The sequence below is a fragment of the Peromyscus eremicus genome, chromosome X (genome assembly GCF_949786415.1).
Source record: "Peromyscus eremicus chromosome X, PerEre_H2_v1, whole genome shotgun sequence".
Taxonomy (NCBI): domain Eukaryota; kingdom Metazoa; phylum Chordata; class Mammalia; order Rodentia; family Cricetidae; genus Peromyscus; species Peromyscus eremicus.
The window spans coordinates 79,471,440-79,483,690 of record NC_081439.1 but is presented as its reverse complement, the minus strand read 5'-3'; the positions used below and the strand labels follow the sequence as shown (position 1 = coordinate 79,483,690).

Sequence of the window (12,251 nt, the reverse complement as noted above, 5' to 3'; positions counted from 1 at the left end):
ACACATATGCATAAATAAAAAATAAAAATAAAAATAATTAAAAACATGATTAAACATAATACATGTTTTGTTAGGAAGTACCATGATCATGATTGCCATATTGCACATGTTAGAAATGTGTCTGCCTTATTTAGGATTTTTACTACTGTGATAAAACACCATGAGCAAAGCAACTTGGGGAGGAAAGGGTTTATTTTGCTTACATATCATAGTCCATTGAGGGAAACTGTGGCAGAAATTCAAACAGGGAAGGAACCTAGAGATAATAGCTGATGCAGAGACCATGGAGGATTGCTGCTTACTGGTTTGCTCCTCATGGCTTGCTCAGTCTGCTTTCTTATAGAACCCAGGACCACCAGCCCAGGGATGGCCTCATCCACAATGGGCTGGGCTCTCTCACATCAATCACTAATTAAGAAAGTGCCCTACAGGCTTGCCTGAAAGCAAATTTTACACAAGCATTTTCTAAATTGAGTCTCCCTCCTCTCTAATGACCTTAGCTTGTATCAAGTTGACATAAAACTAGCCAGCATAAACATTTGGGAGGGCAGACCCTGTACCTCACCTGGGCAGCACAATAGAGCCCATCCTGTTGTCTGAGGTGTGGATGACCCAGCCCATAAGTTGTGAGCATGAGAGAGCTGTCACCATTACTCATCTGTCATGTGGTGACATTAGCAGGGGAGAGATGTGTTTCCCACATCCGTCCACACCTAGGGCAAGTGAGAGAGCTGGCCCTGAGGTCATAAGCACAGGAGAAGTGGGCCTGTGACCTCATCAGCTACAACACTCTGGACAGTAGCCCCTACACCGCACCTGAACAACACAGTAGAGCTGACCTGTAAGGTGTGGGTGAAGGAGGTCTGACACTGAGGACACAAAAACAGGAGAACTGGTCCAGCCTCTTGCTCATTGCTGCAAGGGGTCAACTCTCCAGGACAATTCAGGAGAGCTCACCCTGGTGGTGAGGACAAGGGAGAGCTGGCAGGCTGACCAACCCTGCAACCACCCAGGCCCAGAACCAGAGTTGTGTTGGCCCGCCCCAACGTCTACCCCATCTGTGATGTGCTGGAACATGTGAAGGGACCCATGCTGCAGATCCAAAGCTCTAGAATTTTCACAATACAGGGTAACAGCAAGATAACCAAGAGGAACTCCAGTGAGGGCCCAGCATTGATAGTGTAGCAGAAACCAGAGGCTTCGAACTAGACGAACGACTCTCTGCAATGAACACTTGTAAGTAAAGATGCATGGTTAAAAGGGTTTACTGCATGACTCACTATGTCACACTACAGCTTCCATGGTGAGATTGATTTTTTTCATTCTCTTCTCTTTCTTCTCTTAAATTTTATTTTGCGGGAAGGTTGCAAGGGCAGAAGGTGGATACAAAGGGATGGGGAAATGAAGAAGATGGAGATTCATGATGTGAAAGACACAAAGAATAAACAAACAAACAAAGAACCATAGTGTCCTATCACTGATGATGCCCAGTTCATCACCTGATGTTACATCTTCTCAGATTTTGCCACTGGAAGGTTACCTGGTTTTTTGTCCTCTTCCATGGTGTATTGTGTAAGTCAGTCACTGTCATAAGCCATATTTTAGTCCTTAAAGACAGAATAGTTAAAAAACCATTTGAAATTCTTCACTGTAGATTTGCTTCTTCTCATTATGTATTTATTTCTTTAATGATTTATTAATATAGTGTATTTTCATTCATATGGACTTTTACTTTATATGATGATGCAGAATAAAAAAGTATTTATTTCATTTTGTTGCAGAATCTTTGACCTCAACTTATTATGAATTATTTCAGTTATTTTATATAACCTTTTGACATAATTGCCATCTTTTTCATTCTCTTATTTCTTTTTTTCTTTTTCTCTCCTTCCCTTCCTCTCTTCCTCATCTTTCATCATCTTCTGTTCTCTCTCCTCTTTCTTTTCCCCTTCTTTCTCCCCATTTACAAAACAAAAAATAAAAATTTGTATATATCTATTCATATTGTAGTGTTGTTATTTATAGGTCTTTCAAAAAAAGGAAACTCAAGTGTGTATATATTAACTAAATTACAAATCATATATGTATCTTTAAATATTTGTAGATATATCCACCCATGTTAATAAAGTGCATTCTTTAACTATACTTCACTGCCACTTGGAATATTTTAGAGCTATCTCTTGCTTTTCTGCAAATTTCTACTCTAACACTGAAAACCTGAATCCTGTTCACCGTCACCTATTTATTTAATTATTCAATTCTACTACATGTGCATTGTAGTATCAGAATTGATTATCCATACTGTGGTGGGAAACTGGCTTATTAACTAGGCTTTCTTATGTAGAGTTTCTTTGCTCTTAGTCTTACAGATTCTATACACTTCCAAATTTACTTAGTTCAGCAGTTTGTTTCTTAAACTCCCTTAAGTGGAATTTTAAATAAGTTTGTGATGCACATTCATCATTCAATCCTTGAATGAATACATTAACATTATGCTGTGTGCTGTAAAGTTCTATTGGTTTTGATAGATACTTAAAATCTTGTATTCACTCTTGAAGTACTAAACAAAATAGTTTCCCTGCCTTAGAAATCCCCTTGTGAGTCACCTAATCAATTTTCACCTCCAAATCATGAGTAACCAGAGATTTGTTTACCATCCTATAGTTTTGTCTTTTCTAGAAGGTCGTAAAATTGCCATCAAACAGTATGTAGCCTTTTTAGACTAGTTTCTTTCTCTTAGCAAAATACATATAAGATTCACCTGTATTTAATTGGGGCTTGGTAAATCATTGCTTTGTATTGTTGAAAAAAAAAAGTGTATTGATGAAGCAGTTTGCTGTTCACTTAGCCGTTGAAAGCTTTCTTGGGTATAAGTTTGGATGATTGCAGGCAAAATTACTGGACACATTGGTATGCATATTTTTATGAACTTAAATTCTGAAACAAACTTGATAAATACCAAGGAACCTGACTCCTGGGTAAGTAGTAAGCTTTATACATAGTTCTGGAAACGACCATCATACTGCTTTCTCAATTAGCTGTACCTGCTCACTACCAGTAAAGAATAATTCCTGTTGTCACCAAACCTTGCCATTAGTTGATTTTGTTGTGTTTTGGATTTTTATAATTCTGACAACTATGTAATAGCTTGTTAATGTTTTAATCTCCAATTCCTTAATGATTAACAATATTGAGTATCTTTTTAATATTTTTATCTCTCTCATTTCAGTTTTGTTTTGGTTTGTTTCTAGACAGGTTATCCCATGTACTACAGGCTCTCTGAAGCACAAGATGCCCCTGCCTCAGCCTTCAGAGTGCTGGGGTTATCAGCATGTGGATCTCTCTACAGTAGAGAAGACAGAGACAGGACACACAATTCAACTCTGTTGTCCATAACGGCCTGCGGACTTTCTCTAATCTTTTAGTGACATCAACTCAGCTCCAAATGGAATCCATGCCTTTGACATAGAATGAATTTCAGGACTATCCAGTATGAAGCAGAATTGGGATTTAACGAAAGTATATTAATATACACTTAAGCATGAGGGCTAAAACAGAAGGATGTTTCACTTTCTTTATGACAGCAATATATAGGATTTTGGTGAGTTTGAACTATTATGTTCAAATGGTGTCTGAGAAATCCAATGATATCACAGGGTGGTTCTTAAGGAATACCTAACAGTATTTCAGCTGATGAAGCAAATGTGCAGATCACATGATACAGGAGACTGTCTACAGGAGGAATGGACATTGTACTTGAGGTCATATATAAGCAGTCCTTAAGCCTAGGTCATTAATATCTTAAAAGAAAATGTATGTAAGTTTAATGTATATGACTGACAATTTCTATTAGTAGCTAAAGGAATATCGTCTCTGCATCTACAGCCTTCATAACAAAGGTTAATTGTGCTGGAATTCTTGCCTCTCAGCTGGCTTCAATCAGATGACTGAGTCAGAGGCTCTTCTTGCTTCCTATGTCCCTGTAATTTTCTTTGTCTTTCTGTCCCACCTCGGAACCATGTAAGGCTCCACTCTTGCCCAATTTCTAATTGAGTCGGTTGATTTCTTACCGCTATGAATTTTTTTGCATATTTTGTATATAAATCCTTTATCAGATCAATGTTAGATTAATATTTCCTTCACTGGCACTGCCTTTAACAGCAGATCTTAACTGTAATAACATTCAACCTTTTGTTCCTGGATTGTGATATTTGTGTTGACTTTTAAAATGTAGGAACAACTGTAGATTTTAACCTATGTTTCCCTCAAAAATTATGTAGTTTTTTTATAGCTAACTTTATGATAAATTCTAAACTAATTTGGGGGAAATTTATGAGGTATTTGTCTATGCACATTTGTTTGCATATAGATGCCAACTTGTTTTAGCAAAATGTCTTGAAAAGGCTGTCATCTTTTCATATAGTTACTTTTGTTTTTTTGTCAGATTAGCTGTCTTTATGTATGCTCCTTTCATGGGCTATCTATCCTGTTACATTGATCTATGTGATTATTCCCTTACCAATATCATTACACCTTGCTTAATGTAGTCTTCTAATAAGTCTTAAAACATGTTAACATGAATCCTTTAACTTTGTTCTTCAGTGATGTATTGGCCATTCTTTTTCTGAACACATTATTATCAGTTTGTCAATAGGCATAAAATAGCTTCCCGGGATGCCTATTAAGATAGGACTGAATCTATAAAATTTGGAGCAATTGATATATACAAATATTGAATCATTAAGATATAAACACAGAATACCTTCCTACATAGTTAGATTTTGAAAGAATGCAGAAATGTCTTATCATTTTCAGTATAAATCCTATAGACATAGTGTTTAATTTCTTTGTATTTTATTGTGACATGGACTACAATTATAAACATATTTTCTTAAAGTTAGATTCCAATTCTTTATTACTAGAATGTAGAATGAAAATGAATCTTGGAATTAACCTTAAAATTTTACTCATGCCTCTTAAGCTCAAGTAACTGTTGTAGATGATTGTTTATACACATCATCTATGACTAGCTGTATTTCTTAATTCCAAGTCCTTATACATTTTTTCTTCTTTTCATATCATACTTTGCTAACTAAGACTTCCATTTTCAAATTCTCCAGGTTCCTCTTTTTTTGAAGAATAGAACAAAAGGAACTTGGTTTTGTCATGAAGATGAAGACTCACATGCTTCTGAAGGGATGGGGCTAAATGATTTCACCAGGTAAATATTAAACATAATTTTGTTCTTAATTAACACTAGTTAGAGAAATACTTTTGCCATGTTTCCATGCCTACAATAAAATATGCAGTTTCTCACCCTTATAATGTTTTGTGTTTATTTTTATAGATGTTCCTCATTCATTTTCTAGTTTGCTAAGAGATTTTAATCATAATTGGATGTTAAATTTTCCAAAATAAATTTCTGTATAAGTTGTTATTATGAAATAAATTTTTCTTTAGTCTGTCCATAAGGCAGATTGCATTGACTGATTGATGTCTGAAAGTTGAGACTGGTTTGTGTTTTGTGATTATCTTGCAGGTAATAATAGACTATAGACCAAAGTTACTTCAGACATTGTGACTACAACTCGTATTCCATACACATACCAGATTATGAAAATTATATTTTTAATTAAACAAGAAAGATATCTGTAGAGAGCATCATGAGGCATTTATAGAAAGGATCATGAATCATGGCTTACAGAAAAAGGAAAGTATTCTGTGTTCATATCTTAATGATTCAATATTTGTATATATCATTGCTCAAAATTTTATAGATTCAGTCCTATCTTAATAGGCATCTCAGGAAGCTATTTCATGGCTATTGACAAACTGATAATAATGTGTACAGAAAAAGAATGGCCAATACATCACTGAAGAACAAAATTAAAAGATTCATGTTAACATGTTTTAAGCCAGCAATGAATGGAGACAGAAAGGCATGGTTTGACCTTTCTACTGGCCCCAAAGAAAGAAACACTTTACTTTTTTGATTAGTCTATCCATATGTAAGTTACACGGAAAATGAAAAGGAAACTATCTTTTTGAAATATTTGAATTTATCTTGCAACTCTAGAGTCAATAAACTATTCCATAAAATAGAGTATAAATTTTTATTTAAAACATAATCTGAGCAGAAGAAGTTGATTTCATAGACAATGATCAAAAATAAGCAGAAATGAAGTGAAAAAGGTCACTGATAATTTCAAAATCATTTTCACGTAAGGTAGAGACAGGATAAGAGAGCACTAGAAAAGTAACTTGTGAGTTAACATCAAATACTCCAGGTTCCCCTTTTTTTGAAGAATAGAACAAAAGGAACTTGGTTTTGTCATGAAGATGAAGACTCACATGCTTCTGAAGGGATGGGGCTAAATGATTTCACCAGGTAAATATCAAACATGAAATTCAACTCTGCTACATGTGTAAACCCCATATCATCAGAGTATAAAGTTATTTTCATACATAGTTAAATTACATTTGCTCATATTTTTTGAGGATTATTTTTTCTCCATGGATGGAAAGCATTGCTCTGCATTCTCCACTTCCTGTAATGTGTTTATTTGTGTTTGATGTAAGGATAATGATAATTTTATAGTTTGAGTTCAAAAATATTCCTTTTGCTTCTATATTGTGAACTAAATTTGAGCTGTAATTTCTGCATTACCTATTTTATAAAATTCATCACTGTAGAAATACAAACTTGGTTATTAATTTTTAGATAATGATTAATTTAATTTATTTAAAAAATAGATGAAGACCTTTTTCAACATTTTTACATGAATTTTAGTTTATGTCTTTGAGTAAGTGATTTATTTTATTTAAGTAATCTATGTATGAATATATGTCACATTTATGATATTACCCAGTATATATATGTGTATATATATATACATATATATACATATATATATCATGTCTTTAAGATTGTGATTATGTTACTGATAATCAAGTCTTCTGTATTTTTTTCTCTTGGTTAGCCTGGCTAGAGGTTCATTAATTTTATTGATCTTTAAAGAATTGAGTGGTTCAATGATTGTCTCTATACATTTCCAATCTACAAGATCTTTGATTTTTGTTTCTATTACTGTTACTATTGTATTATTATTATTATTATTATTATTGAATTAGGTTTAAATTTAAATTAATTTAGATACAATTTCTTTACATTTCTAAGGTAAAAGTTAAGATAATTTATTTTCGATAGTTTTTCTAAGACATACATATTTTATGCAATGTTCTCCTGATAATACTGACTTTTCTGAAGCCTTCAAATTATATTACATCACTGTTTTTACTTAAATTTTTAGTAATATGTCTTGAGACTTCCTTTTTGATTTATGTGTAGTACAGAAGTATGTTGTTTGGCTTCCAAATATTTGAATATTTTCAGCTATATTTCTGTTAGCTATATTTCTGCTTTCTAGTTTGATTCCATTGTAGTTGGATATAAAATAATTTCCCTTCATCTTTTTATGTTTGTTAATATATATTCTATGATCTCAAATGGATTTATCTTGGAGAACATTATACGGCAGTTTGGGAACAGTATGTATTGTATTAATGGATGGAGTGTTTCATATGGTTGTAGAAAACTTTTGACGTGAACAGATCTTGGCTCTGACACTAGTATCAGCTCTCTCTTCAAATTTTGATATTTAAGCCCTACAGTGTGAACAATAGAATAGTGTCTCTCTTGCTTTCCTTATTATATGGAGAAAAGTAATGACTTTCAAGTTCTTCATATGTAAGAGAAAAAGCTGAAAGTCCTCCTTAGGAAAAAATTTTCAAATTACTTATTTTTTAATAAATGTAAATTACAAAACATATTCAAATAGCCTACAAATAAGTCTAGCTCCAATAGAAACATATTCAATGAGATACACTGTTATTAGTATCTAACAATACCAGATAAAATATTTTATAGCATTTCATAATTTTATTGTTTCATGATAAGTAAAATTATCTATTTTCAAGGTTATCATTGTTGTGGAACTAATGCCAATTATAGATAGCTAATGCTCTTATATTCCAAATATAATAATATTTAAACATATTTTTTCTTTACAGTGCTATCATGTGACTCAATTTTACACAGTGAATTATTTTAGGGAACACTGCTATCCAATCTTAGGCACATGTTTTAATCAGTAGGGTAAATTTTGCCCTCATTAACCTCTCTTGCTAAACATGCTTCCCATCCTTTTGATAACAACAGGAAGAGGATATTTTAAGCAAAAAACTTAGAGAATAAAATTAATTTAAACTAGATTTAAGGAAAACAATATTGCTGATTGCTAAAGCTCGAGAAAAGAATCAATATGTTATAGAATGTGAAATGCTGCACTATTCACTTACTACAAATGAAGTTCACCATGAAATGCCCCCAAAGAGCTTGTGCTTTCTTTCTTCACTTGAGCAACCATGGGACTATATGTATCTGAATATACCTCCTGTGATAAAAGAAGTTGGTTGGAAGAATCAATAGGCAATTCAAAATTGCTAGTCATTCTGTATTGTGTTGACATCAACCAAAATTATTTCTGCAATTTTTCCTTCATTGAATTTGTGACTTAAGCTCAGATGTTTCACCTTGTACACTGCAGTATTCAAATGGAATGCTACATAAATTTTAAGTGAAATAAAGACTTAATTTATATGAATCTTCTCATTTTACGGTTTTGGACTGAGCTTCAGAAATATTAGACAATTCTTTTTGTGAAGAGGACCTAATACTCAGCTATGAAATATTCCTCATTGATAACACAAAGAAGAGATTAACTTCACTAAAACTATTGAAAACCATTCAAGAGTGAGAGCAAACTATTGTAAGCTTCTGGAAATGCTGCTTTAGTGTACAGAAAATGAAAAAAGTCAATTTGAACCTAGACCACTAGAGTAGGCCCTTTATTTGCAGGGCATATGTTCCAAGACTCCCAGTAGATTCCTGAAACTTCAGTTAGTACTGAGTCTTCCATGTGTAATCTTTATGGTTTGTAATATCATCACATGGTTAAACTGTCATTTCAGATCATATATATAGAGCTTCCTCTGTATCATTACTCTTGTGCTTTGTGGGTCACTGTTAAATAACATAGATGTCAGTTCAACACAAGTCCATGATAATATGAGACAGTTGATATGACAGCTTAAATGACTACTAAGTAGCTAGCAATTGGGTAGTGTATACAGTGTCAATATTTTGGACCAAGAGATGATTCATATTCAATCATAGAGTGGGATGGCATGAGATGTCATACCGCTTCAAGCAGTGTGCAACTTAAATCATAAATAATTTACTTATGGAGCTTCCTAGTTATTGTTTTTAGATTGCTATTAGTCATAAGTAGCTGAAATGACCTGAAGTGAAAATGAAGAGGAGACTATTTCTCATCTATCTCACTGTTCTCTCTTCTGTGTTCCAACTCAACATGACAGGGAATTGATTGTCAAAATGCTTTATGCAAGAACTAAAGCTATTCTCTCACCAGTTTCCATCTGGCATCATATCTTCTGGAGAGGATAACAGCACCACCACATTTTACCACACTCTCAATTCCTCATCAGTAAAGCTCATCTCTAAGCAAGAACTGCTGTGGGATGTATGGCAAATGTGTTGCTGATTAATCAATAAAACACTGATTGGCCATTGGCTAGGCAGGAAGTGTAGGCAGGGCAAGGAGGAGAATAAAGCTGGGAAGTGGAAGGCTGAGTCAGAGAGACACTGCCAGCCGCCACCATGACAAGCTGCATGTGAAGATCCTGGTAAGCCACGAGCCATGTGGCAAGGGATAGATTTATGGGAATGAATTAATTTAAACTGTAAGAACAGTTAGCAAGAAGCCTGCCACGGCCATACAGTTTGTAACCAATATAAGTCTGTTTGTTTACTTGGTTGGGTCTGAGGCTGTGGGACTGGCAGGTGATAGAGATTTGTCCTGACTGTGGGCCAGGCAGGAAAACTCTAGCTACAAAGAACAGTTGTGAGACTCTCATCTTTCAAGCAGCCTTCACTCATGGCACATAGGCTGGACTTTGAGCAAAGCACACTGAGAGTGCTGGAGTCTCGATCATAAATTTTATTTCTTGGAGTTGTGGTTTCCAGGTAGTAAAGGGAGTGTGAGAAGAACCACAATTTTTATCTACCTCAATTTATGCTCATTAAATATATAAGCTATTGGGTAATCAAAATGAGATTCGACATGAAAGCTAGTATGTAGGTCCACCTAGTTGGCAGGAGAGGAAAAGACAGTGAAGAGATGTCTCTTGGGATCAGATGAATAACAATAGCAAAATCCTCAAGCACTGCCCTCAGAACCTATCTATTCAAAGGAGCTAAAATTTTGATTGGTCTAGTTTGTACAACAGTTTATCCTGTAGCTGAATAATGAGAGAGGATGAGAATGACTGAGTAACTAAAATAACAATCAGTAACTACACAACACAATTATATGTATCATACATATCATACATAGAGTTTCTAGATTATTCTAAATCCTGCTGTACTGACAGTAATGATTAACCTTCATAATATCCAAAGCTCTAAACAAATGGCAAGAAGGACAAATAAATATAGATCTACAAGCAGATACATCAGAGCAAAACAGAAAGACAAAGAGAGGATTCTTTAAAACAATAAAGAGAAAATTGGCTTAGTACTTACAAAGGAATCTCAATAAGACAAACAGCTGACTTCTTTTGTTGAAAATCAATTGACCAGGACTATATCAGCTGACTTCTGGACTTTCAGTTCTATTACATTAACCTATATAGTTATTCTGAGACAAGTGTCACACTATATATTACTTTAAATATTACATTATTCTTTCACTACTTTACCTGCATGTGAACTGGAGAATAAGCTTACCAGTGTCTATAAAGAAGCCAGATATGTTATATCTGTGGCATAGAAACTATCCAGGAGTATTATTTTTATGGAAATTTAGTTATTTACATCATGTTGTTGAAAATATATTCTCTTTGTAATAGGGACGCAATGGAAAGTGAAGATTATATTACCAAGGCTTTGATTGGAATGCCATATTTTAGAAAGTGAATAAAATGAAATACGATAAGACAGCTTTAGAAACTGATAGTAGAGGGGCTAGAGAGATGGCTCAACAGCTAACAGTACTGGATGCTCTTCCAGAGGACAGTGCTGGACCATGGTCAAAAGAATGATTCATGGTGAACAACACCTTGGGGAACTGTGAGAGAGGCTCAAAGACAAAAGGACCTTTCACCTCGGGTACATTTTGTTCACTGGATTGTTCCTGGATGTGATTTTGTGCCTCCTGTGACAAACACTTACATTGAATTTATAAGACTTGTTGATTCTTGTTGGATGTCAGAACTTAGCTATAGAATCCAATCTGGTGAAAGGATATGCTGAGTGCTCTCTTCCCGGAATCTGGATATGGCCTTCTGCATTTTGTGGTTTCCCAGATATGATCTGTAGGACATGCCAGGAAACTGTGTTTAAATCGGTTGGTCCTGAGAAAGTTCTGGAAAGGGCTGCTCGGTTAATATTTAGTATGTGCTTACTGGCCTTTATTTATTTTCTGATCATGTTTTTCTGAACTCAAACAATCTTCCTTGGATCATTGGTTTCTTTGTTATGTTTATGTATAAAAGTACAATGAAACTGAAGTAAGGTTGTCTACAACACTAGAATGTACTCTGCCCATTTTTTCAGGTCCTCATATCTCAGGTCTTGCAGACAGATATGCATAGATCAGCAAAAAGTAACCAGGACAGTGGCATGATTCCCAGCACAAACATGATGGCTCACAACCATCTGTAACTCCAGTTCCAGAGGATCCAATGCCCTCTTCCAACCTCCAAGATCACCAGGTACACACAAGGTGCATAGACATACATTCAGACAAAATGCTTAATACTTGTAAAATAAAATAAAACATGTATTTAAAGATGAAACCAACAATACATTCAAGGTCCATGAATACAATTTGATTTGAATATATTCAAGAATTCTCAGCAGAAATCAACAACGACTGGAAAAATTATGTGTAAAAATGTAAAACTATCAACCAAACTTCTGTTTTCAATATAGCTATCCTTTACAAATGATGGCCCGTGGGCATGTTGGCTTAGTAATAATGAAGGTCTAAATAAAGTGGTGAAAGGGCTAACCAAAGAATAACAAATCAGGAAGGACTTTCTGGTAGCCTGTTGCTTCATTTAAACTATGCTTTTCTAGTCTCTATTTTTACCATACTCTCAATGTCCCC

General features: G+C 34.4%; 1 long non-coding RNA gene across 1 annotated transcript; it reads left to right on the top strand.

Moving 5' to 3' along the window:
• The first annotated feature begins 831 nt into the window (after positions 1-831).
• On the top strand, positions 832-5,223 carry LOC131899884 (uncharacterized). The gene is made up of 3 exons (XR_009376140.1): positions 832-1,236; positions 3,252-3,601; positions 5,121-5,223. It is a non-coding gene; the product is annotated as an uncharacterized LOC131899884 (long non-coding RNA).
• The last annotated feature ends 7,028 nt before the right edge of the window (positions 5,224-12,251 follow it).